The 24339-nt window shown below is 41.1% G+C and overlaps 1 protein-coding gene across 4 annotated transcripts in view; it reads left to right on the top strand.

The window, feature by feature from the left end:
- Positions 1 to 18623: 18623 nt before the first annotated feature.
- The window catches only part of CGNL1 (cingulin like 1), a 59002-nt gene continuing 53286 nt past the window's right edge, over positions 18624 to 24339 (top strand). Inside the window, exon 1 of one of the 4 annotated variants that reach the window (XM_074549418.1) lies at positions 18624 to 19065. The gene's annotated coding sequence lies outside the window, so the exon portion shown is untranslated. Of the gene's footprint in view, positions 19066 to 19774; positions 19925 to 24339 lie in introns of those variants that run through there. The other 3 variants (XM_074549417.1, XM_074549416.1, XM_014267649.3) reach the window with 3 other exon arrangements.

The following is a 24339-nucleotide window of genomic DNA, read 5'->3' on the forward strand; positions in this document are numbered from 1 at the left end:
ATTCTTATAATCCCTCCCTTAACCCTTTCACTTAGTGAGCCCTCAATTTTCCCTTAGATGTAACTACAGATTGCTTCTATCTGTGCCCAGATTCTTGTTTTATTATTACACTGGGCAAGAGTCCTTCTCTGTAGTGTTTGGATCCTTTTACATGCATTAGTCTTTTCTCAGACCACCTCCAGCTCTTCCAGTGTGGGCAGCATTATACCGAAAATACAGAGTACAGTGACATTAGTCAACTGATCATATTGAATCATTCTTATTTTCTGAATGACCTCCCATAACTTCCTGCATTTAGAATTTGTCTATTGCTTTGGTATGTGGTTTTCACAATCCTTGAGCCAGAAGCTAAGGGGTTAAGTGGTTTTTCATCATATATATTTTGTACAGACTGAGATGAAAGCCATGGCTCAGCAAAGTCTTGCTTAACATGGTTATTAGCATCAAACACTCATTCTAAAGAGGTGTTGCTATGCACCTGCTATTTTAATTCCTATTAGCTTTATTAAAATCAAAACAAAGTGTCAGACTAGAAACAGAGCAGTGCTATGATCTGCTAGAAGACATAAAATATAGACAGATTATGAAGTCTGATATGGCTACTGAGTAATGTCTTCATTTAGACTGTAAAATTTTTAGGTAATATCCTCAGCAGAGATAACTGGCACTGAAGCCACACTGTTTTTATCAGAAAGATCTGGATCCCTTTTATCTTGCATAAAACATTAATTACTAGCTTTTATGCAGTTGTCTTGCCCACTGTGGCTCTCTAAAGAAGAGGTGTGAAGGAAATAGTATTTGTAAGGAAAAGCTGAAAAGTGTTTCCCTCTTGCAAGGCACCCACCCTGAAGCACTCTTCACAACAGGGTACTGAGCTGGATGGGCTTTTGGGCTGCCCCAGCCCTTAACTTCCAATTCCCTCCTGTCACCTGGAACAAAGCCTGGTGTTACTCATTTGCTTCTAGCCCTGGTCAGACAGCACCAGGGAAGGCAATGACAGCACTGCAGTAACTGCTGAACAGTCTGCTGGGCTCAAACCCTTTGTGTGAGGCACTGAAAGGATCCTGCCTGCCAGATTTGTCACTACCAAGTGAGAAGCTGGTAGACATTGGTATGCTTTGGATTTCTCTGCCAACAGGAGAATCATGCATTTTTTAATTATAGAGTGGGGTACACAGTTTGCCAACTGGACACTTAAAATACTGATCAGGAGTTATTCCAAGAAGTACAGACTGCCTGTTGGAATCGTATCTTGCAATGCTGCTGACATCCTGCTTTGTGTCCTAGAACATGAGATAAGACTATGTATTACCTCAGCTAGGAAAGACGAAAAAGAAAACATTGCTTGTCAATAGACATGGATGAAACTGTTTCTCAGAAATCAGGTGACCTGAAACTCTGCTACAGCAACTCTAATTCTTAAAGACTGCATTAATTTTCATAATTTGAACAGCATGTGAATAAAGAACCTTAAAGACTTAAGATGAGTAAAGAAGATATTTAGGAAGTACAGAAGTATCAACCAAGCCTGGTGATCCAAGAGGAGGCTTAATTGCAATGAGAAAAGGAATAAAATATAAATGCCAAAGTATACATACAGAATACTCTGGTAGTATCTGTAACTACTTAGTGAAAAAATGGAATAGATTGGATCTTCTTTCCAAGTCAAGAGATTTTTTAGTACACAGATGGCCTAGAATTCAGTGGAAACAAAAGTATCACATCATAAGTCAGTTGTTTAACATATTCTGTGTTTATATAAACTATGAGTAGACACAGCATTACTGTAATACCATGGTTGAGCAATCAGGCACTCAGGGGTCAGAAAACGCAGCACAGGTCAAACCACAATCATAATTCTCCTCTTCTCTTGCTTATGCATGAAAATATGAGTCTGAATGTTCCACTGACTTATATCAGGAGGCCTGAGTGAACCAATAGGGTTTAACAGCCCTGACCAGCCTCCCCTGGGACCTCTACCCACAGCCCTGCCCATGGATGGGCTCATTGAAGCTCAGCCATGGATGTTTAGCCTCTCTCTGCCTGAGCTACATCTTAGGTGAGGCTGTGCTTGGCCATGGACCCTGCTGATCAGATGATGAGCTGAGCTGATTTCCCAGCTGCCTTTCAGGTGTAGGGTCCTGCCTGCTGATTCCTGGGCTGACCCTCCCCTGGGCTTCCTGCTGTGATGCTGCACCTGCTTTGCCAGGGCAAGCTCCCTGGCTTTTGGACCGTGCTTAACCCCTGCTGCCTGCCCTGCTCTTGCTGTGCTGCTGTGGGATGCAGCTCTGCTTGACAAGGCCTCCACCATGCTGGCTGTAAAATCATGTTTGGCTTCTTTGGTGGGAGCCAGCCCCTGCTGGGATCTGATCACTCTATCTTACCATTTCTAGTTCTTAAGAGGGAGAGTGTGACTTTCCTATAGAGTCCTACTTCTCCAGTAAGACTTGAAGGCTAAGTCTGCATTCAGATTTAGCAGCTACAGACTACTGGTTAAAAGATGAAATTCAGTTAATAAAATCTTACAACTACTGTAACAGTATGGTTACATAATACTAATGAATTGTATATTGAAATTTAGGTGTAATTTTCTCAAAACCTTGAAGACTACTTGAGTGACATTTTATAAGAGATTTCACAAAACCTTTTATTTGGCCTATTACAATTTGTCTCTCTTTTTGAATTTGTTTTCAAAAACTTCTAGATTTCAGTTATGAAAACTAGAATTTCCTTTAACCAAAAAAAAAAAAAAAATTGGAGGTTGTTTGCAAAGTTGTGTCAAAATACAGGCGTGTTCCACCTCTACTATTAGTTTTTCTAGGATCAACAATTCCATAGAAAATATTGAGAGAAGGCTGGAGCCACCTCAGGCTGGTGAAGTGTTGCATGTTTCTGGACTTCAGTGGTTTTAAAGAGAAGTTAAAACTTCAGGCATCTTAGAATTTGGTGGCTCCTGTTGATTTCAGGGGAAACAACATCTTGCCCAATGGCTAAAACAGTGAGACTATTCTGTTGAATGAAACATTTCCAGAGACAAAATAAAATAAATAATAAGGAAAAAAGTGAGGAGATGGCTCTTGGAAAGATTTACAATGCACAAGAGAAAGCAAACTGACAAAAGAGATACTGCTCAAAGGCATTCTCATGGACAAAATATGTGCTTACTTTTCAAAGCCAAGGAAACTTCAAGTACTTAAGGGTGGGGGTGTGTGCATGTGTGGAGATCTTAACCTGTTGCACGTTAGCAAAGTATGGTGAGAAAACAACAATTAGTGGCTTTGGAACTGGGAAAACTAAGGCCAGTACCTAAGCACTCTCTAGTCTGTTAATTTGCCAGTTTAAAGATGAAATTGCAAGGACTATTTCAGAGTTGGAGAAATTTGAAGTCAGAAGAGACTGGGGGGGAGAGGAGGGGGAGCATTAGATGGGGAAAAAACAGCCTTTTGAAGTTTTGTATGCAAGGCAAGATCTGGATTTGTGCCTTTAAAGCAAACCTTCCTGATGTTACGAATTCAAAAAAAACTCATTGTGGCCAAAAGCCACATGGCATGCACTTATCTTTGGGAGGAAGGGGGAGGGAGAACAGTTCACAAGCAGGAAATGGCTTCCAGGTGTCTCCCTACTCCAGTGCACAACTTGATCACTACAAACCAGCGGTGCCAGGTTTAGTAGTCCCAGCTGTCTCGCTTCTTCTCAGGGATTTGGACTAATCATGCATTATCACAGCCCTTCTGCTGGTGACACAGCATAAGCCTGGCTCTGGAGCTATGCTTGAACAGCTTACAGGCTGTGGGTGATTGAAAAAGTTACAGGTAGTCCTTCTCAATCGAGTGTGAGCATGTGGAAATGAGCAGGGTACGTATCCCTCAGTCTGCGTAGGCACTCGGGCCCATGTGTGCAGAAATTCAAACCACATCTGTTCCTGGAACTGGACAACAAAATCAGTTACCCTGCTGCTTGCTGTGTTGTGGGAGGAAGTAACTGAATGTGGCACTCTCTTTCCATCACTGAGCTCTCTACAGCTGGCAAAGAGGGAGGAAAAGATATATTTAATTTCTTTTACCTCCATGTTGGTTTCAGCTTTTTTCCCTCCCTTCTTTCAACAGCAGAAACACTTCTTTGTTGGTATTATTCTTTCATTGTACAAATGTGGTAGGAGGAGCTTTACAAAGCCTCACCCCACTTGTTAGTTTAGAATATAACAAAAAAATAATTAGCTTATATCTAACAGAAAGGAAAGCTAGATTTAAGGAGTACTGTTTAACATTCTTTTGGCCCTTTTCTCACACAAGTTTGAAGTTGTAGCATTAAGCTGACAGAAGAGTGCTGCTATCCATTTTACTCTATTATTTACATCAGTAGGAGATCATGGTGAGCAGAGCTGTGTCCTTTTATTTGGCAATGCAGTGTTTTTCCCAGCTGGGTAACTCTGCTGTTTTCTGGTTAACCAGAATAAATTTAATATTCAACAGGGAAAGTGACATCTTGAGGAGGAAAAAGGAATAATAAAGAAAACGAACAGTAATTTTATTTTGATTGAGTATATTGTGTCACAAAATAGTGATAATTTACTTGGCTGTAGAAGCAATGAATGTTTGCATTCTCAGTTCTGGTGAAAGCTTCTCCATTGATTCCCCAAGAGATACTGTTTTCACTGTGCTCTTTGGAGGACCATTTGGAACAAAACTCTTGAAGTTTGCATTCAAATATAAATTTTTTGTGACTATTTCCCTTTTAAAGATGAGTGAAAATACAGCAAGCACTTCCTTGGTGTGGAAAAGACTGTACATAATTTTTCTCAAGTACAAGAGCACTTTCCCCAAACCAATGGAAGAACAGATTAGTGAAAAGCTTAATGAAGTAAATATTTTTAGCCAAAAGCAGCGTGAAGTGCAGGAATTAGCACTGTATTTTCATGGCAGTGCAAAAGGTGGGATGGATGGCATGGCAGCAGTCACTCTGTGCCTGTGGCAGTGCCCTGGCAGTGGTTGCAGTCCTGTATTGTGGCTTGTGAACACCCTGGGATGTGACAGGCTGCACTCTATTGGGCACATAAGGAGCCAAGCCACCTCCTTCTCTCCTTCTCTTTGTTTTCTGGCAGTACCAAACACCCTGATGATAAATGCTCCTACACCATGGTGTGCTGGCTCTATCAGCACTCAATATTCAGTTGATGATTTCATGAAGCCCTGAGATCTTTCCACAGAGGTGTAGGGTCATGCTTTTGTTTTTCTTGTCCCACTATTTAATATTGTAAGTTTTAAACTCTATTTCTCAGTGTGTGAGAAACCCTAAAAAGCTTTAAGCTGTAATCCACAAATTCTATTGTCAAAACAGGAAAACCCTGTATATCCAAGGTTTTATTACCCATTTTTTGTCTAACTGCCTAGTTTCTTCCCAGATTAATCTGTTTCAAAATTAAGCAGACTACTCCTGCACCAGATGTCCAGATGCTCCTCGGGAGAGCAGAGTTGTTTTTCAATTGGCTCACTGTCTTTTAATGAGGCAGGGGACTTGTGACCTCGGTGCATTGTGGCTGATAAATGGTAGGATGTACCCACACATACTCACAGAAAACCTGCAAACACAAATGAGTTGTTGGTAATCTCTAGATTTTCCTAGGGAAAGGCAATCTTGTGGGCAAACACTTAAGCAGAAAGCTAATGCTTAATAATATGTGATTTTAAACTGCCAGTGCACAAGCCTGTCAACATTTATTTCCAGGTTCTCTGATCCTTTTTATTAGTTTCCTGTCTTGTTTTCATCTTAACCAAGCCACAGAAAGGAATGATTTTCTTTTGTTAACAAATATTCAATTTTTTTCTTCAAATCTGCTTGCATTTCTCAAAGATCTGAACAGGTTAAAAATGTTGTTTGTGCTGCTTGAAAGTAAAGTATGCTCTTAAACGAAAAGTTATGTAACTTTTACAAAATAATATCACATGCTAGAACATTATGCTAAAATCTGATCAGATAAGTAAGCTTTGCCTTCATTAAGGGCTTTAATCTTGACTATACTCAGGGCAGCTTCTAAACAACAGCTTTGGAGTTTTCCTCTAAAAGATCTTTCATGCTCAAGTCTGGAATATTTTAAGTAACTAACACAATGTTTTTAGAAATCAAAAGCAACACTTTTCCCCCTTTGTTTCTAAAAGTAACAGGGTGATGACAGAAAAACTTCCCTCCGGCTATAAACTGGGTGTTAAAAATACCCAAAAGCTAAATCCTAGTCTGGGTTGTTTTTAAAAGAAAAATTATTTTATTTTAATTTCTTTCTCCAAGACCTCTTTTCTGAGATGCATTTGAGCCTTAGATCTCTGCTTGCATTGCCACAAAACTGATGAAAGTCTGAGATCTCAATCAAAGGCTTAACAAAACAATAATCCTCTATTGCCCTAATTCTTCTCGGAAACATCTCTCTCTGACAAGAACAGTCCCTAAGCTTTTACATCTTTTTTTTCTGCTTAAAATTACTTTCCTAATTAGAAGGAATTGTTTCCTTCCCAAGTCTTTGTGCCTGAAGAACACTGTATTTATGGAAAAGATCTCTCAGACTCTTTAGTTCCCGGTCCTCAAATACTATGATAGTGATTGCACTCTATATCCTCCAAGAATTCCAACTTCTTTTATAAATAAGCAGAAGAATTCAGTAACATTCTTCATAATCTACCCAATTTCATTTGAAGCAAAAAATCAGAAATAATCATGAATCACAGACTTCATGCAGAGTGTAAACACTAACTTTCAAGCACAACTTTAAAATTTAAAATAAATTTTCTTTCCCAGATATATTTACTTTTTACACTTCCATGTTAGCCCTGAGTTCTTACACATCATACTAAACAGGAATTTGAATCAGAATGTGTGAATGCAGTATAGGTAGAATTAGTCAAGTATTGAACATTTTGAAAGGAATGTAAAAGAGATTTCCATACCAGAGGGTTTGGGGTTTGTTTTTTTTCCAGTCAGCAGCTACCCATCCTTACAGACATAAAGGCCCCATTTCAAGAAGGTACTTCTGCAGGAGTAGTGCCAGCAGTTTCGAGCATCTGAGGAATTCTGTCCACCTAGGTTGGACACACACTCAGGTGTCATCCTGACTAGGTTGGTTGTAATAAATTTACCTGCCAGCAAATTTGAATGTGCTAACTGCTAACATGGGCTATGCCCCTGGAAGTTCTTGACAAGCTGCAACAAGATTTGGAAGGTCATGAACAATCAATTAAAAAGCAGATGAATTTGAGTACAGCTGTATAATAATATAAATAAGGCAAATAATTAATACAAAATGAGATGACTCCAAGTAGTGTGGTTTGGAAGAGCACTGAATGGAATTTGTTGGTGCCTGTTGGAAGTACTCAGTGTGTAGATGTGATGAAGGCCATGGCTCCTGCCTCTCAGTGGTTGCTTAAGCACCTATCCAGTAGGCATGGCTGCCCCTGATCTGACATTCTTTGGTCAGAAGTGAATGGAAGTGGCTGCTCTAACAAGTGATTCTCTCTTTCTATGCCTGTGAACACCTCTGTTTAAATGTGAGAGGAATGAAGCTGGAGTAATGGTCCATCTTGCACTTAGCAGAAACCCAGCTTACAAAGGCCACTACTGATTCATGGCAAGGTCTCAAATTCATCTGCATTGGATATTGAAATCTGGGAATGGACTGCTTTTCCTCATTTGAATTCACATCTCAGTAAGGATATTGCAGTCACAGAAAAAGTCCAGACACTGAGAATGATTAAAAACAGTCTGAAGAGACTTTTGTAGTGCCAGATTTGTGAAAACTTGTGCTACTGAGCTGAGACAAAAAGTAACGAAGACAATGAGGTTACATAAAGCAATGAGTATCAGTACCAATGTTTCCATTGCTGTCCTACTGAATAAGAAGACAACATACAATAAAAAAGATCAGATATTAAAATATGGTTTTATAAATATTGCTTTCCCTCATCTAGGTAGCTAAATGGAAGAGGATATTAATCTGATGGGATTAAAAATATTACTAAATAATTTAATGGATTACAATATCATCTTCACTAGGTCAAGTAACTTTATCTTTCAGAGAAAGACTTTATTAATTGGGAGTTGAAAGTGCTGTAGATGCACAGTTTGTGGTAATTTGGAGTGGGGCTGCAGCTCACCCCCAGTGGGCACAGCTGTGAGCAGCAGGGGAGCAGCACTGCCAGCAATGAGCCAGGGAGTGCCCAGGGGCACTGACCAACACCCGAGGGCACAGAGGGCACTCAGGGGCAGTGCATGAATTGCAAGGCACATTGTGACTGATGTGATGTGATGTTACTCTGTACGGGCCAATGCTTCAAGCCTGCTCCTGCTGACATTGCATGGGGATACTCTGTGCATCATGGCCATCTCGACTGTGGCATGTGCTGTGACAAAGTGCTGCATTCTTTGGCTATACATAATCTTTTTAATTTAAAAAAATGTTCTTTTAAAAAATTATTTTTATGAAGGTAGTCTCCTTAATTAATCCTAATATTGCCTCCGAAAATCCTTGAACACATGTATTTGCAGCCTAGAATTTAAAATTCTGTTTCTGTGGCAGATGCTATTTAAGTTCTTCTTTTGACACTCAGAGGATGAACATGGAGAGGTTGCTTTTGTTTGCATTGTTACTGCTTACAGCTCCATGAGGGAGTTATACTTCTGAGTAAAGTCTGAGATGTGTCATTAATGATGAACACACATCCATGCTGTAAGGAGATCTTCTAAATGAAGGGTCACCCTACAGCTTGTACAGTTTCACAGGTATGCAGCTGGAATAGAAGAGAAAGTAGAGGAAGGACTTGTCTTTCTCATAGTCTGAGTCTGCTCAGGGCCAAAACCTGGCAGACTGCAAAAAGAAACTTGTGCATCTGGACAAGCCATATCAGAAGAGAGAAGGCTGAACTGTCTTGAAAACAAGAAAAATCTGTGAAACAGATCTGATCTTTTGAAGAGCCAGTGCAGAGCAGCAGAAATGACAGAGCAGAGGGGCCATGCTGAAAACTGACTGCATCATCAGCACTCATGGCAATGGGAAAACTCTCTGGATTGACAACAAATAAGCCGATCAGGCAAAATACACTCAGCTGCCTCCCAGGTCCACATGCAGACTTGGAGGAAGCAGAAGTGCAGCAGAGCCAGCTGGCTGTTCCCGGGGGTGGGCCCACTGCCAGGCAGCTGCGACAGGGGGAGCCAGACTCGGTAGCCACCCCCTGATGACCTGGGCTACCCTGGGACTGACTGAGACTCTTCATTAGGAAGGGGGAAGTTGACTACACTTTGTGAAAATAGCCACAGGTTTTGCTAGTTATTATTTAAAGATATCTATACAGCCCATGTCCTACAGTCTGCTGTTTGCATTTCAAAACAGTGAAGAGCAGAAGAATATATCAGTGAGAGTACAAGAAAAGGTTAAATTAATTTTTTCCCCAGAGGGGAGTCAGAAATTAAACTCTAAGCAAGAGCATTGAGATATGGCTATCTTGCCAAAAAGAGCTGTAGATATTGAAACTGAACCTCTTTGCTACCAATTTAGAAATTTAGGTTTTGAGCCTCTTCTATGATTTAAAAAAAAAATTTCTAATGTGATTCATTGCTTATTTTCTAAACATTCAATGCCTCTGTTAATTCCCTAGTTTCACATATGGAAAAGTGTATGCCTGGATGTGGCTGGGCAAGGACACATTTCAAAGACAGTGTAACACTGATCACAGAGAGAGGCTGTCAAAGCCACTGCATCAGCACAGGTCAGCACATTTGTAAAAATAAGATCTTTATCTTTCTTAAAGAATGAGGGGTATCCCTTCAGTGAAGTACCAGAAGATGCATAAGTGCAAACACTGCCAGCAGCCCCTGCTAATGCAACAAAATGAAACAAATATTTTCATTGCACCTCAGAAGAGAAACATCACTGACACCCCCTACCACTCTTGTGATTTGCTATAGAGTATTAAAAACAGGAAAACACAATGTATGTATTAGCATCCCACCCCTTCTTACCTTCATGGATTTCAGAGAGGAAATGAGTGTTTCCATATATTGTTTTTTCATTCCAGAAAAAAGAATGAAAATAATTTTCTGTACCCAGTTTCTGCACCTGGGGCCTAAATGAAGGGAAGTAGGTAAATAGTTCCAAGTAATTAATGTAATGACTCAGAGGGGCCACAGAAGGAAAGAGGAGTTTCTCCAGTTTAAATGTTTGCATTCATGCTTTGCCTAAAGCAAAACAAACTATCTGTCTTCTGGTTTGTATTTTCCCAGTGAAAACTTCCATTTGTCTTATTGTTGCTCCAGCATGTGCATCATTTACAGCTTTCACTGCTTGAAACATCCAAGTACTGTACATTGCAAGATTTTTTTTTCCCTGAGCTTTTAAGATTTTCTAGAATTGTAGAATGTGCTGTAGGAAGTGAACCAGTAAAGGCAGACTCAATGTAGAGCGTGTTGGGTTTGTAAGTGGCTGCAGCTTAGAGGTACTGTGATGTTTGCTGTGAAGTTCCAACCCCAAATGAAGTGCATTGGTCTTTTCACACTTCAGGAAAAGAGAATCCACTACAGGAATGACTAAAGTTGATAAGTTACATCTTGACTGGCCATTAAAAAAAAAAGATTATGGGTATGGAGTTCCATCTGTTTCTGATATTCTGGTCCTTTAATGTGAGCTGCAGAGGTGTGAAAATCTACAAAATACTTTCTTGAACTCTCTCCTAGTTAGAAATTTAAGTCAACCTGTTCTTACAAAATGGGAGGAAAAGTATAATCTGTTTTATCTAATAGCTCAGTCAGGAAAAGATTAATTACCAGAGGAAGTCTGTGTTCAGGTCTTGACTCTGTGGGCATAAGATTTGCATTTCTAACTTTCCATTTTAAGAGCCTCAGTACAAGGGATGTTTAGGGGAAACACTTCTAATTTCTCCTAGGGAAGTGAGAACACTGGCCACCAGAAATATCATGAATGGAAAGAGAACTAAGAAAGACTTTTTGTCTTAATAGTTTGTGTGCTTAAGGTTGGATGAGGCCTAGGTTTTGTTTGGCCAAATCTCTACTTAATCCTGAGAAGGAAAGCTCTATGAGACAAAATCCTTGTCTCTGGCCAATCATTGTGCTCATGACTTGGAACAGAAATATTTTCCTCAATCAGACCCCAGGCAGCAACATTTCTTCTGTAGAGGAGACTTGCCTGATGAGTGCGATAGTTAATTTTTGCCAGCTCTCACAAAGAATTTCATTTGACTATGGCAAGCCTGCAGTCACTGTGCTAGGTAACACCAGGTCCCCTCTGTATGATCCAGGGACATGCTCTAACCTGCAAGCTGCTAGTGAGGAATTTGATGTGGAAGCTGGAGACTGGAACAGGACAAGTTCATCTCACTGGAAGCCAGCAAACAGCTATTAAGCTTGCTCCATGCTGACAAGGTTTCCTGATGTAGTGGTCTTGGCAAAGTCTCCCTAGAATAGATACTGCTGAATTTAGCCAAAAAATGCTCAGAGGGCTTCTCCAGGCAAAACAAGATGCACTGACTTCTGTGCTCTAAACTGGGCCCACAGTAGAGCTGCTGTAAGAGCAAAGAGTCACAGTCTTGGTGACACTGAATCCAATGAGTGATCACTGGTGAAGTCCTAGAAAACAGACTGAGCTCACATCTAACAGTACCATCTCATGGGAAGGATAGAAATCCAGTGTAAGAAGCAGAGTAGCTGCTGCTAGGAAAAGTCTGAATAGGGAAAACTCTGCTTCTGAAGTACCTGTTTCATGTCCTGCAGGCTCGTGACCTCTGAGGGCAAAGGGCAGTTCTGGAGCTGCAGGGCTGCTCCAGCAGAGGGGTTTTGACAGCCCAGTCAGTCAGGGACCACCTCCCATATCCCTGACTCAGAGCAAGGCTGCCACAAGTCTGGAGCTTCATCTTGGTCTCACCTAGGGAATATTAGTCCTCCTTACACTGATTTAAAATGGGCAGTAACAGAGATGATATTCTGCATGTGACTTAAGTCTGTCCTCAGTGCCATTTTAGCTTATTGCTGGGTTTGTATACATTCCTTCAAAAAACAAAAGTCTTATACTTTTGAGGTTTATAGACTCCACTCTCACTTGAAAGAAGCAACATTTCTTAAGCACACAGAATTAACTCAATTGTTTCTTGGCTGTACTGAGGGGAACATAAAATTTTGAATTTTAAAAAAATATTGTACTGTTGAGGGAAAAGTATAGCACGATGCATTTTGATTTCATCAATTGCGCCTAGGATTTTTTTCACTTGCTAATTTAATTACAAAAGTACAAGAAAACAGCTTGGGAGTATAGTGAGGCAATCAATAGAACTACAGACAAATGAAAGTAAAATAAAGTTGAATCTTTCCCAACAAAATAGCAGATAGCACAATGTAGAAGCATCTTCTTCATGTAACTAAGGATTTTTTAAAAATATTTAAATGGCTTGTTTGGAACAATAAGTTCTTATTCAACTCTCAATGGCCTTGAAACTAAAAATAAACTCTATTTCGTATTTCTTTCAACTTGTTTTAGAGCACATCAATAGTTTTCTCAGAAGATACTATCACTGTTTGGTAGAAACATACTTGCAAAAATAAACTAAATCCAGAAAAAGTTTCCAGGGATGTTTTTGGATGCAAATGTGGATAGTGACTGTGCCCACATCAAAAATAAAACACACGAGCTCTACAATGTCCTTTGCTAAATATAAACATCCTAACATTGATAAGCTTTACAGAAAAAGAAACTGATTGCCATATATTAGCACCATCTCCAGTATTTGAAGAGCACCCTCTACAGACACAAAACACTAACCAGGAAGAGTTCTTCCTAAAGAAAATAGTATGAACTGAAAACTGGAGTAGCAGTTTAGTTCATTAGCACAGTGCCAGATCTATATAAACACATCTCTCCTGGTAAAAAGGAGCAGACTTTGCACAAATGCCAAAGACAGAATCTATTGCATCACCAAAGCCTCCATCTTTGAGAATTTAAAATACCTTACATATTCTGTGCTGACTCATAATTAGGCTGTAAGCTTCCTCTCTTAAAGCAATGGATGGCTGTGGGATCTGGAATGGAAACACATAAAATACACTGTTATTTTCAAAAGAGAGTGAGGAAGAAACCATAGTAAAGGCCAGGATGAACTAGTTCTCCTGAGTTCATTTCGTTTGTTTGTCCAACTCTTTATTAAGAGTTGTGAAAATTGAGTACTTAGTTCATAAGTGGAACTTAAAAATTTCAAAAAACTGAAATGCTGAAATGAAATGTCATCAATTTCATTTCCATGAAATGCTTATTATACACATGTACATTCTAGCACTAGAAGAGCTTCACTCTTCTAAAACCTGCCTTTAAATTGTCTTTCTGTGTTTTTCCTAGGTTTGCAAACATACAGTTATTTTCTTAAGTCTTCAGTGCTTCAGTAGCTAAATTACTGCAGGTGAATCAGGAGTGATGTTTTTCTTTCAAGGAGAAGGTGTAGGTAGTATCTCTAAGTTGATTCTTAAAGTAATTGGACACCAATAAAATGTTTACATCTCTTGGAAAATATTGCTTCACGAAACTGTTTAAATGGTGCTATCTCACCCAGTTAAGAAAAGTAGCTGGAAATAAAAACAAACGTAAAAACATTCAAGATAATACTTTTTTCCTGGTTTTTATTTCCCAGCTGCTCGGGAGCGTGTCGAAGGAGGGAGCTGTTACAATCACCGAGGCCACCAGGTGGTGCCATTGCCCCGCAGCACAAGAGCCCGCGGCCGCGCCCCCAACCCCAGCCGGGGCAAGGGCCTGCATCAGGAACTGCTTTAGGCTCCCACAAACATTTCCTTATCTTCGTCCAAAAGTAGGAAAAAACCCACCCCAAACCGTAATTGCTAAGACTTCCATGCATGCCTATAAGAAAAAAAAAAAAGTTAATTTTTCCTTGGGATAGGGATGCTTAGATTTAGACCCAGGTAATTTAACATTTCGCTTCTCTATTGATGTAAATAAGAGCTACATGCATAAAGAGCATAGAAGCCATTGCATTTACTACATTACTATTTCTGTGATAAATGAACCAATGCTTACATCTGCAATGACTGAAACAATATAGCTTTAAGCTTTCTTCAAATAAATACACTGACAATGTCAACAAATCACTCTGTATTTGTGGAAATGAGAGGCTCAGACTATGCTAATCTTAAAAAATTTTGTTCCTGCAGCCTGGGCTCGGCCAAGGAGGGCTGCACATGCCAAGCAGGTAATGACTACAATGGTTTCTGGAAGTTTAATGCATTTGGTAGTACTTAGGCTTTTTGCAGGCTCCTTCCGGAAAAAAACTTTTTCATTGCTAGGATTACTGAAATGAGTCTCGTGGGGGCAAGGCTGTGTCATTAAAGTGAAGGGAAAAACACAGATTTTGGATTTGGCCAAAGCTGTCCAAGTAGAAGAACAGGAGATCAGAAACCCTCATTGTGGCTAGATGCTGAACAGTGTCCAAAATCTTCAACTTAAATTCATATCAGTACTAATTATTTACTTAATGACTTGACTACATATTTTTTCTTAAATGAATATTGAATATTGAAACTATCATATTACTTATGATCAAACTTTCTGTTGTGTGCATTTTTCCCTCAACAGCTTTTAAAGTCAATGGTAGCTTCTCTTCACCTCACTCTTGATTTCTATGTACATAAGTAAGGTTAATAATTGTACAGTCTTATATTCAACATGAAGAGTACTTGTAAATTTGAGCTAAGATGAAATTAAATTCTACAGAAGACAAGTTACAATTTAAATCTTCACCTCCTAAGTTTTTCCATCCCATGCATTAGCTAATATAAAGTATTTTCCAGTGTTTAAGTGATCTGAAAATATGAATCTCTCGTTTCACAATTTAATCTATCATTTTCTACATTTTATTAAATTAGTCTTATTCTCCTGCAATGTAAATAATGTTCTTGAATATATGGCCAGGATTATTAAGGCTGTTTCAGAGCCCATGGAATGCTAGGGTTAGAGATAGAGAGAATCCCTGTACTCTGGGTTCTGTCAGCAGGGCCCTGTGTTTGACAGCTGCATGTGGGAGAAGAGAGAAATGGGAGAAATGTAAAAGATGGGCTACCCCAAACAGGAAAGGGGGACAGGAGGGGAAGAAGGGAGGAAGAGACAGAGGAGAGGATGAGAAGAGAGAGAAAGTCCCCTGTGAAAAGGGGGAGGTGTGGGGAATATAAGAAAGGCAGAAAATGAAAGGCCTCCTTTTTTGTTGTATTTGAGGAGAAACCAGAGATCACACATTAAAAAGCATCTGATGAGAGTGTATCATTACATTTCTTCAAATGCCTCATCTCCTTCTCTGAAAGTAAAGACCTGAATTTTTAAGATTGTGTTTCTTGAAATAAGAAATGGATAAAAATGTCTATTTAGCAGCTCACTGACTATAGTAGTAAGAAGGATAACTGCTATTTCTTAAGCAACAGAAATCTAATCTTTGATCATAAAGAAAATTTCCAACATATATTGTAAAGATAAGTCAGAAGCAATGCTTCAATGGAATAATACACCAGACTTTCCCCACCCCACTTTCTACTGTGATTATTGGATTAGATCCTTTCCTGAAAGGCAATGGGGGACTACAATGAAGTGCCAGCACTCAGTGAAGTGTGCAGTGGCACAGCAGAGACAGAGGTGCATCTTGCTGGGAGCCAAGCACAGCACTGACACACCAGGCTTTCAGCACAGATACTGCACAAATGCAGGAGAGCTGCTCAGCTCCTGAGGTGTGCTGGAGCAGGCAGCAGCTGGAATTCATCTACAGCACAGGCTGCTGGGCCAATCCTGTTTGTTTGTGCTTGAGCTGCAAACTCCATTCTGTATTGTGTTTCACAAGTGCCTGATAATACACTGCCTGAACAGAGAGACATCAATCACAGTGTCCAACCAGTTTTGTAAACAAGGACCAAAACCTTTACTTAAAGGCAAGGAAAAGAAAAATAACTGGTTGAGGGGTGGGAAAGGAATGATATTCTGTATGTGACCTAAGCCTGTCCTCAGTGCAATTTTAGCTTATTGCTGGGTTTGTATACATTCCTTAAAAAAATCTTACCTCACTGGATAACCTTGTACTTTTGCAGTATTACAGCTGGACTGTGGCTCTTACTGAGCAGTTCATGCTTGCAGCATTACTATAACCACGTACTTGTAAAACTCGTGCTCAGAGTATGCCAAAGATCTGCAAGAAACTGACAAAATGTTTGACTTAGTATTTCATTAAAACTGTAGTTTTAAGGCTCAAAGGGTCAAAATAAACTTCTCTCAAAGGCTCAAGAAGTGCAGGATAGAGCTTGTGAAAATCCAGTCAAAACTTCGGTTTGGGATGCTCACAGCCAATACAAGTAATTTAGCAATTGTGCTTGTCCCACATTTTTCTTTTTTTTTTTAATCCCCTCATCTTTGATACAGAAAAATAAAGTTAAATGAAAGAAAGAAATAAAGAAAAATGCCTCAGCCTATTTTTCTGAAACTCAGTACAGAATGATAGAAAGGTTTTCTGAGCAGTTGAATGCTGAGCATGACAGCAACTGAATTGTCTCCTAAGCTGTTACCTGAGAGTTATATAATGAAAAAATTAATTATAGACTATATAGTAATGACTAGTAGTCATCACAGACTGCTTGTTTTAGCCAGAAATTATGGGTTTTTTGCTGCATCTAAATTCAATGGAAATGTATTATTGTACAACATCATTGATTAACAGTCTTCATTAACCTTTAACAACAATGTGAAAATTACAGGTGTATACACCTCTTTAATTAAGCATTTTGTTTTCTATTAAGTGCAATTCCTTCACATCTTACCAAACGACAGTATGAGGCTGAACAAACTGTCAGCATGTTTCTTAACACTCTAATTGTAATAAAATGCAGCCATTGTAAATGTCTGTATAATATCTGTGAGTTCAACTGAAATGTTGTCACACAACTCATGTAACTGAGGAAAAAAAAAGTTTGATTGCTTTCTTTTCTGTTCATTGTTTCCCAGTTTTTCAGGTGGGGTGAGGGTATAAGCTTTGTGTGCTTTCCCAAAAACTACAGGTAAAAGAGCTAAGCAAATTCTATGCCCCTATTACTTACACAGTTCCAAGTTTATGGGGTTATGTGGAAAAAAATGCATATGAAAAGCAAATGTTAAATGGCAAAGCATGTAAAAGATCAGATGGCAGCACAAGTTTGGGCTGTTCTGTCTCATGAACATATTTTTGTTAATACTAAGGGCAGAAAACTCCATACATCTATGACTTTCTTCTCAAGAACCATTTTGAGGGAGAACCAACTTAGTGCTTTATGTAGACATGCAACAGAATTCTTTACAGACCCTGTCCCACTGAATACTTCCATCCTCTCAGCAAACACTGTGAGTAGTCTGCAAACCCCTCACTAGCTGCCTCCTCAGAGCTGTCTATAATTTATGCAGTTCCTACAGTTCACAGCTCTTTCTACTGATTAACTATCAATATAGTACTTTATCACAAGCAGTTGCTGCCAGACACAACTGTCTCATTGTTTTGCTTTTGACTATTTCTTCCAGGACCCTTCCAGGACTCTTATGGAATACTGACTTGTAATACTACCAAAATACATATTTTTAAAAATTCTTAAAAGGCATTTAATTTTCTGGGGTAGATTTGTGAGAACTTTACCTTTTTTTTTTTTTTTCCCAACAGAGAACCCAAAGCTGAATACAGTGTCCCAGCAGTGTTAATACTGATGTTATATTTGGAACACTGCCTTTTCCAGTTGAACCTCTTCTGTTTATACATTCTAATTAAGACAGGGCCATTCTCTACAGAAAAACCATAAAATTATATAAAATTCCATATCTATATACCCAGTGGTCTTTGCTAATTGGGCTTGTTTTCACAGACATGTAACAGGTATCTGAACAGCTCTGACAGAAATTTGAGCAGTGACCTCCAGCACTGCTGGATTTGAGAAGAGGATGTGCTCCTATCCATGCTCCTCCTGTTGAACAACTTTGACATGCCTTCCATGACTCATATACTACATTTTTCCTTCTCATGTTCACTGCCCAGCATTTTTCTGTTGTAGGTAAGGATATATCACATCTTGTGGTTTTTTTCTGCCTGTAGATTCAGTAGAACCTTCCTTCTCACTATGCTCCTTGGTTAATGTTGTTCAAACCTTCAGAACGACTTTATAAGCATGGAAAGCAACTGTCTGAGGCCCATTCCTTGTGACATGGTTGCAGACACTGTTTTTTGGACGACAGCTGTGAACACTCACCTACCCTTCCTTCACTGATGGATGAGGGAGACATACTGCAGTACGGCAGCACTTCAGTTCGCACTCTATGTGTGGAATATTCTGGAATCACCTTGCGGTATTTCCAGTCTAGCTGAAGTCAGTGTGGAAATGACCCAAAGTGCCCGAGGCACCAAGGTGTGCCCGGGGTGCTGTGACGCCGCTCTGGGAGCAGCACGGGCACGCTGCCCCGCTGCAGCCCCGCTCTGCGCTTCCCTCACCTCCTCCTCACGGCGAGGCGCGCCCGCCCTGCCCGGTCCCTGCGCTGCCTCAGCCCTTCCCGCCGGGCGGGCGGCTCGCCAGCCGCCTCCACACGGCCCGGGAAAACAAACCCGACTGTCAGGCGGCCTCCAGCCGACAGTACCCGGGCCCAGGGCTGGTTCTCCTCTTCAGAGGGCTGCTGTGGCCACCCCCGTCCGTCCCGGCGCGGTTCGCCGCGGCCCTGGCTGAGGAGGAGGAGGGCGGCCTCCCCTCAGCTCACCGCTGGAGGTGTCCGTCGGGGGCCCCGTGCGCGCCGCGGGCTCCCTCAGGGAGAGCAAAGGCCGCGGGCGGGCGGGGAAGCGGCGAGAAGCCCCGGGCTCACCTGCGGGACGCCCCCCGCCTGGCTCCTCCCCGGCCCGGCCCGGCCGCTGCGCCCCCTCCCCCGCTGGAGGGGGCGGGCAGTGCGCGCTGATCTCCGGCGGCGAGCGCGGCTGGCGGGGCGGCGGAGAGAGCGGCGCGGAGTTGGCGGGGATCCCCCAGTGGGACAGAGGCGGCTCGGGACAGGTGAGGAGAACGGCAGTAGGAGGTCTGGGAGCTGAGGGGGGCACCGCGTCGCCCGCTTTCCCCTGCCGCGATGGCCGGGGCCGGGTGGGCACAGGACTGTGGCACTGGAGCGTGGCGGGCACGGGAGCCGTCGCCGTGCGGTGCCGCAGGCGCTGCTGCCCGCGGCTGTGGCAGTGGCTCCCGGCGCCGAGGCGCCCTCAGCTCCGTTAAACACGCGCCTTTCCAAAGGCCGAGGGCGTCGGGCCCGCCCGGGCGTGAGGCGAGAACTCGGCGGCTCTCCCCGCACCGCCGGCGGGTGACGCGCGGGGAGCTGGCGGAGCGCCGGCCGTGCCGGGGCAGCGCTTCCTCCGGGCGCTCCTCGGGGCTGCGCTGGCGAGCGGAGCGGGGCCGTCCCGGGGCGGGCGAGCTCAGCGGTTGAGCGGAGAGGGAGCTGCCGCGGGAACAGACTCCCGGAGCCCTTCTTCGTTTGCTCTGCGGCAGTCACGAGAGAGGGTCTTCCCTCCGGCTGCCGCAGCTGGAGGTGCCGCTGCCGGCCTTGGCTTCCAGGTGGGCGGGCGGGGCCCGGAGCCCCCGCGGGGCGCCCAGACCGCCTGCTCGCACGCATTCCTCCGGGGATTCCTGGCATTCCTGGGCAGAGGGCACTCTTGACTTCTTTATCTCCCTTTTATTCCGTGAATTAGCGTATTTTTTGCGAAAGGGTGTGTCCGCGTTGTGTGTGTTCTTTTTCATGGGAAAAGTTTAGAATGGCAGTTCTGCCATTTGTTCTTCTTCCAATTAACTTTGCATCTGATGTAATTTATATCCTTCCAATTCGATGACAACTTTATGGGGAGATCAGTGCTGCGATAAAACTTCTGCGGTGAGTTTGCATTAGATTAGCAGTTGACAGAACGATTGCTGGGAATTTTATCTTTCCCCTTTTTTTAGCATGCAGATATTTAAAAAAAAAACTTTTGCAATACAAGTTGAATGATTATCAGAACAGAAATAGTGGAAACCTCTTGTTGAAATTTGTTCCGTTTTTCTGAGCATCTACCCTGTGTTTATCTTGTGCAGACTCCTAGAAGTGAACCCTGTAGGTGAGTCAGAAATCCCCTAAGTGTATCCTGACTTCTGCTACTCCCATGGGAACTTGATAGACTCAGTGCCTGACGCCCATGCTGACAACTGTCAGATGTGTTGTAGTTATAAATCTCTTTATAGAGCTTGTTTTAACAGACCTTGAAAACTTATATAAAAATATAATTTAAATGGCAAAACCAAGCTGCTGTTTACTTTTTTAAAGTGCTTTGTAAGAAATTGTTTGACTAGCAATTGTATTTTCTAGAAATGTCATAGTCACTGAATTGTCTTGGGTTTTTTTCTCATGTTAGACCCAGGAGAAATCTGCTTATGCTCACACTGTGTTCTAAGCCAGATGTGGTTACTGATGATTAATGTAGAAGTGTAACAAGTTGCTATAAGTTTTTGTTTGGTTGGTTGTTTTTTTTATGATTAGTTTGAACTTGAGTGTTTTCTTTTGGAAGACTCAATCTTGGAATTATAAATGGAAATGAAATCTTTCATACAGTATTGAAGCCTGTGATTAACATGTAGTAAACATTATGTTTTAGAAGTTTGTCATGTTATGGAAGGCAATTAAGCTGCTTTTTATTTTATGTTATTAATTTCGAGACACAGCTACATTTCTAAAACAGAAGGCTCTGTAAAATAGGAAAGCAATGCTTCTAGTTTTTGTTAGAATTCTCTTAGAATATTAAGATAATCGTTCACATAAGAGAAGATAGTTGCTTTAAGCAGACAGTTGGTTGTTTAATATTAATGGAGTTTTTAAAAATAATCTAAGATAAATAAAAAATACAGTGTTTCAAATGAAGCATCTATGAAGCGACCAATATTTTTACCTGTGTGCTGACAACTTAGAGGTGTTTCTGAAATATGTTAATCATAGGAAAAGTATTCCTACTTGGTTTGCATACACCTTGAGTTGCAACTGACATGAACTGTTTCTAAATGCCACCTAAATGCAAATACACGCTACAAAGGTAACTAATGTTGTGACAGGCCTAAAAGGCCTTGTATTGCTGACCCCCCTGATTACTGAATTTGTGTTGATATTTCCAAGAGCCTGTCTACTCCATGAGTGCATCACACAACTGTTTGGGTTTTTAAATTTTATTCTCATTATCGGACTTAGTTACATTTTGCTTTTAAAACTAATGAATCTAGACTGCTTAGGCTGCCTGAATTGCCTCCAGCTTATTTTAATTTCTTTTAATTGCATTATTAGATCTCACTGTCATTACTAAAATGTCTGAGAATGCTCTTAGGTTCCCCTGGCAGGGTTTTTATGGGAGATGTGAAATTTAATTTTCTGCAGAAATAGTCTACAGGATGTCCTGTATAAGGAATTTTACCTCAAAAAGACGATGACAAAGTTGCAGAAAAGAATTGGTGACAGTTCCTTCTTCTGGTGTGCATTGTGTAATAGGAAGTTGATTATTCTGGGAGTATTGGTGAAACTGGTTTGGCTGGGTTCTGCAGTGTCATCTGGAGTGTGCAGGTGGAATGACATGACCTCAAATGTGAATTTTTAAATCTTTTGTCATGGAGTAATAGAAGAACATATGTGCTATGAGTTTATTCAGCCTGGATCATAGTGGGCAGGTTTTTATTTTAAAATAGCTACTGAAGTATTTTGACACCAAATAATTCTGCAGATGCAAAAATGTAAACAAAAGTAGATCATCACTGCTCCATGCTACAGTCTGCTGTTTTACCATTTCTGCTTTTGAAGTCATACTGATGATGGTGTCATTATTTTTAGAACCTTTTTACCTGTGAAGGTAACCTGAAATCTGTGTATTAATACCAAGCACACAGGCCTGATTGTGCAAAACAACATTCAGCCTGTAGCAGCATCTGCCTAAGTTGATAGAAAGGAATTGCAAAGAATCTGCTGAAGATCACTGGTACCAACAGATTCCTGAGAAATAGCAATGAACACTGAAATAATGGGGCATTTTTTTCACTTCTGCACCCTCTCTGCAACTCTGAATGGCATCAGAAATGTTGCAGCAACCTGTTGCCCACGTGTTCAGATAAAGCAGGCTTAAGAAATTTGTGCTCTTCCATCTGTCCCACTTATTTTTTTTTAGAGGTAGGAGGAGGTTATCTTCTACCTGATCAGTTCAGTGATACCATTCAGAGGCAGGCTTGGTAAGGAATTACATCCTTACAGTATTGAGATTAACAAATGGTTTGAATGGCCAGGATGAGATGAAGGTGTTTGAATTTCTCTGATTTTGTTGCTAGGTCTCAACAAACTGCACAGAGGATGGTGGTACAGACTTGACACATCCTGAACTTAGGTTTGGTAATTCTGTTTGTTGAATGATGCGTTGGAAGGATGTGCAAAAATACAATAAATAAGTTGGGTTTTGCTGTTTCTCTTCTAATTGGCAGAAGAATGGAGAATCCACTCCCTCACTCACCAGGTTAATGTGTGAGGGAAGGTGTTTCACGTGTCCATGGAGTGTTTGTTCCAGGCATGTTTATCTGGAAACATGGACACATTTCAGAAGCTGCTTTGACCTTGACTTTGAATGGTGTTAAATCAAAATGGTAATACTTTTCAGTGTAGCCAAGTATGAAAATTTAATCTTAAACCCCCAAAAATGGACATGTTAAGAATGTATGTGCTAAAGATTTAGTGGAGTGGTAGTCATGGAGTTGCCACTGTTTGGGATTAGAGCTCACTGTGTTTTTTCTGATCTTTACCATCTCTGCCAACACAGCTGGCAGCCTCCATGGAGGAGTTTATCCAAATGTAGGCTTATAACCTTTCATTTTAGGTGAAATGAAGTGGCTAGCAAGATTCATAGCCAGACATTTTAGGTATATAGTTTCATTTTTCAAAGAATGCCTCTTAATTTTTAGCCAAATGAAATATTTTAATTTCTATTAGTCCATCTTTTGTATTTAAGAGTTTCATTAATCAGGCTGACAGTATGAGATGTAAAGTTAATATTCTGTAATAACTTTTCACATTCTTCTTGATTTTGCTAAAAAAAAGAGAGCAATGAGGAATAAATGTGACTGGAGAAATGTCTCAGAAAGCACTTAGACTGCAAGAAGCCACCAGGGAGCTTGGGAAGACTGGGAGATGCTGCAGTGATTGCCATGGTGGCCCCTTTCTGGGAGGGTCCCCAGGCACTGCAGGGAGTCAGGACCACTCAGATGGGACTCTCAGCAGTCTGAGTGTGACCATGCTTTGACTCCAGGCATCTGCAGCAGTTCATGATACTTTAGTTGCATGTGCATTGCATGCACCATTTAAAAGTAGCTAAAATATGGACACAAAAGCTAAATACAGTGTGAAAAGGAGATGTATTGTCTAGGCTGCCCATGCTTACATAGTCATCATACCCACATGTGTTTGTGTTTCTGTGAGTGTATATATAAACTCTCATACACACTTGCAGAAGCCTGGTAAGTGATTACCAGCCTTTAGGAATGTTTTAACCCTCTTCTGAATTCTTTTGAAAGATATCTCTAAGAACTGTTGGAGGTTATTAGAATGGGAGGTGTATTTAATGTACATAAAGATGTGCAAAAGGGGGTAGTTATTTGCATTCTGCTTCAACATAAGCATAATGAAGAAGTAGGGTAAAATTTAAGCTTTTATATAGATATGTGGGAGTGTTTTCATTGAGTAAGTCAAGCTCAGTATATTTTGTTGGCCTTGTTGAAAATGGCTGGGTTATGCCTTCATACGTTTATTTGCACACCATTAGTTGTTACATGCAGGGAGCAAGTGTTCAGCAGTAGCAGCCTTTATTTACAAGAACAATTGGCATGTAGTGTTGCATTAGAATTCCACAAACACTTCAAGCTTCATAAAGAAGCAGCCCTGCCTCTCTCATTTCCCTGGTAATTATGCTATTCCAGTGTGAAGGTGAGGAGTGTGGCAGCTCAGGGTGGCTGGTTAAACCTGTGCTTGCAGGGCCCACAGCAGGTCACGTTGGCTGCACAGGCTTTGTGAGCCCTGCTGAGTGATTCAGTGCAGCTCACCATCATCTCCTTTCCTCTGTGGAGTTTTTGAACCTCTCTCTTCTATACTCAGCTCATGTCTCTCAGACAGTGTGATGATATCATCTTGTCTGCTGGGGCCTGGGCTCAGGGCCTGCAGTTCTGGCTGCATATTTAAATTTGAAAACGCATGGCTGAGTTAGTTGAAAGAAACTAGATGGGTGTGAAGCCAAGTGTTTAAGG

This window comes from Zonotrichia albicollis, chromosome 11 (genome assembly GCF_047830755.1).
Source record: "Zonotrichia albicollis isolate bZonAlb1 chromosome 11, bZonAlb1.hap1, whole genome shotgun sequence".
In the NCBI taxonomy this organism is placed as follows: domain Eukaryota; kingdom Metazoa; phylum Chordata; class Aves; order Passeriformes; family Passerellidae; genus Zonotrichia; species Zonotrichia albicollis.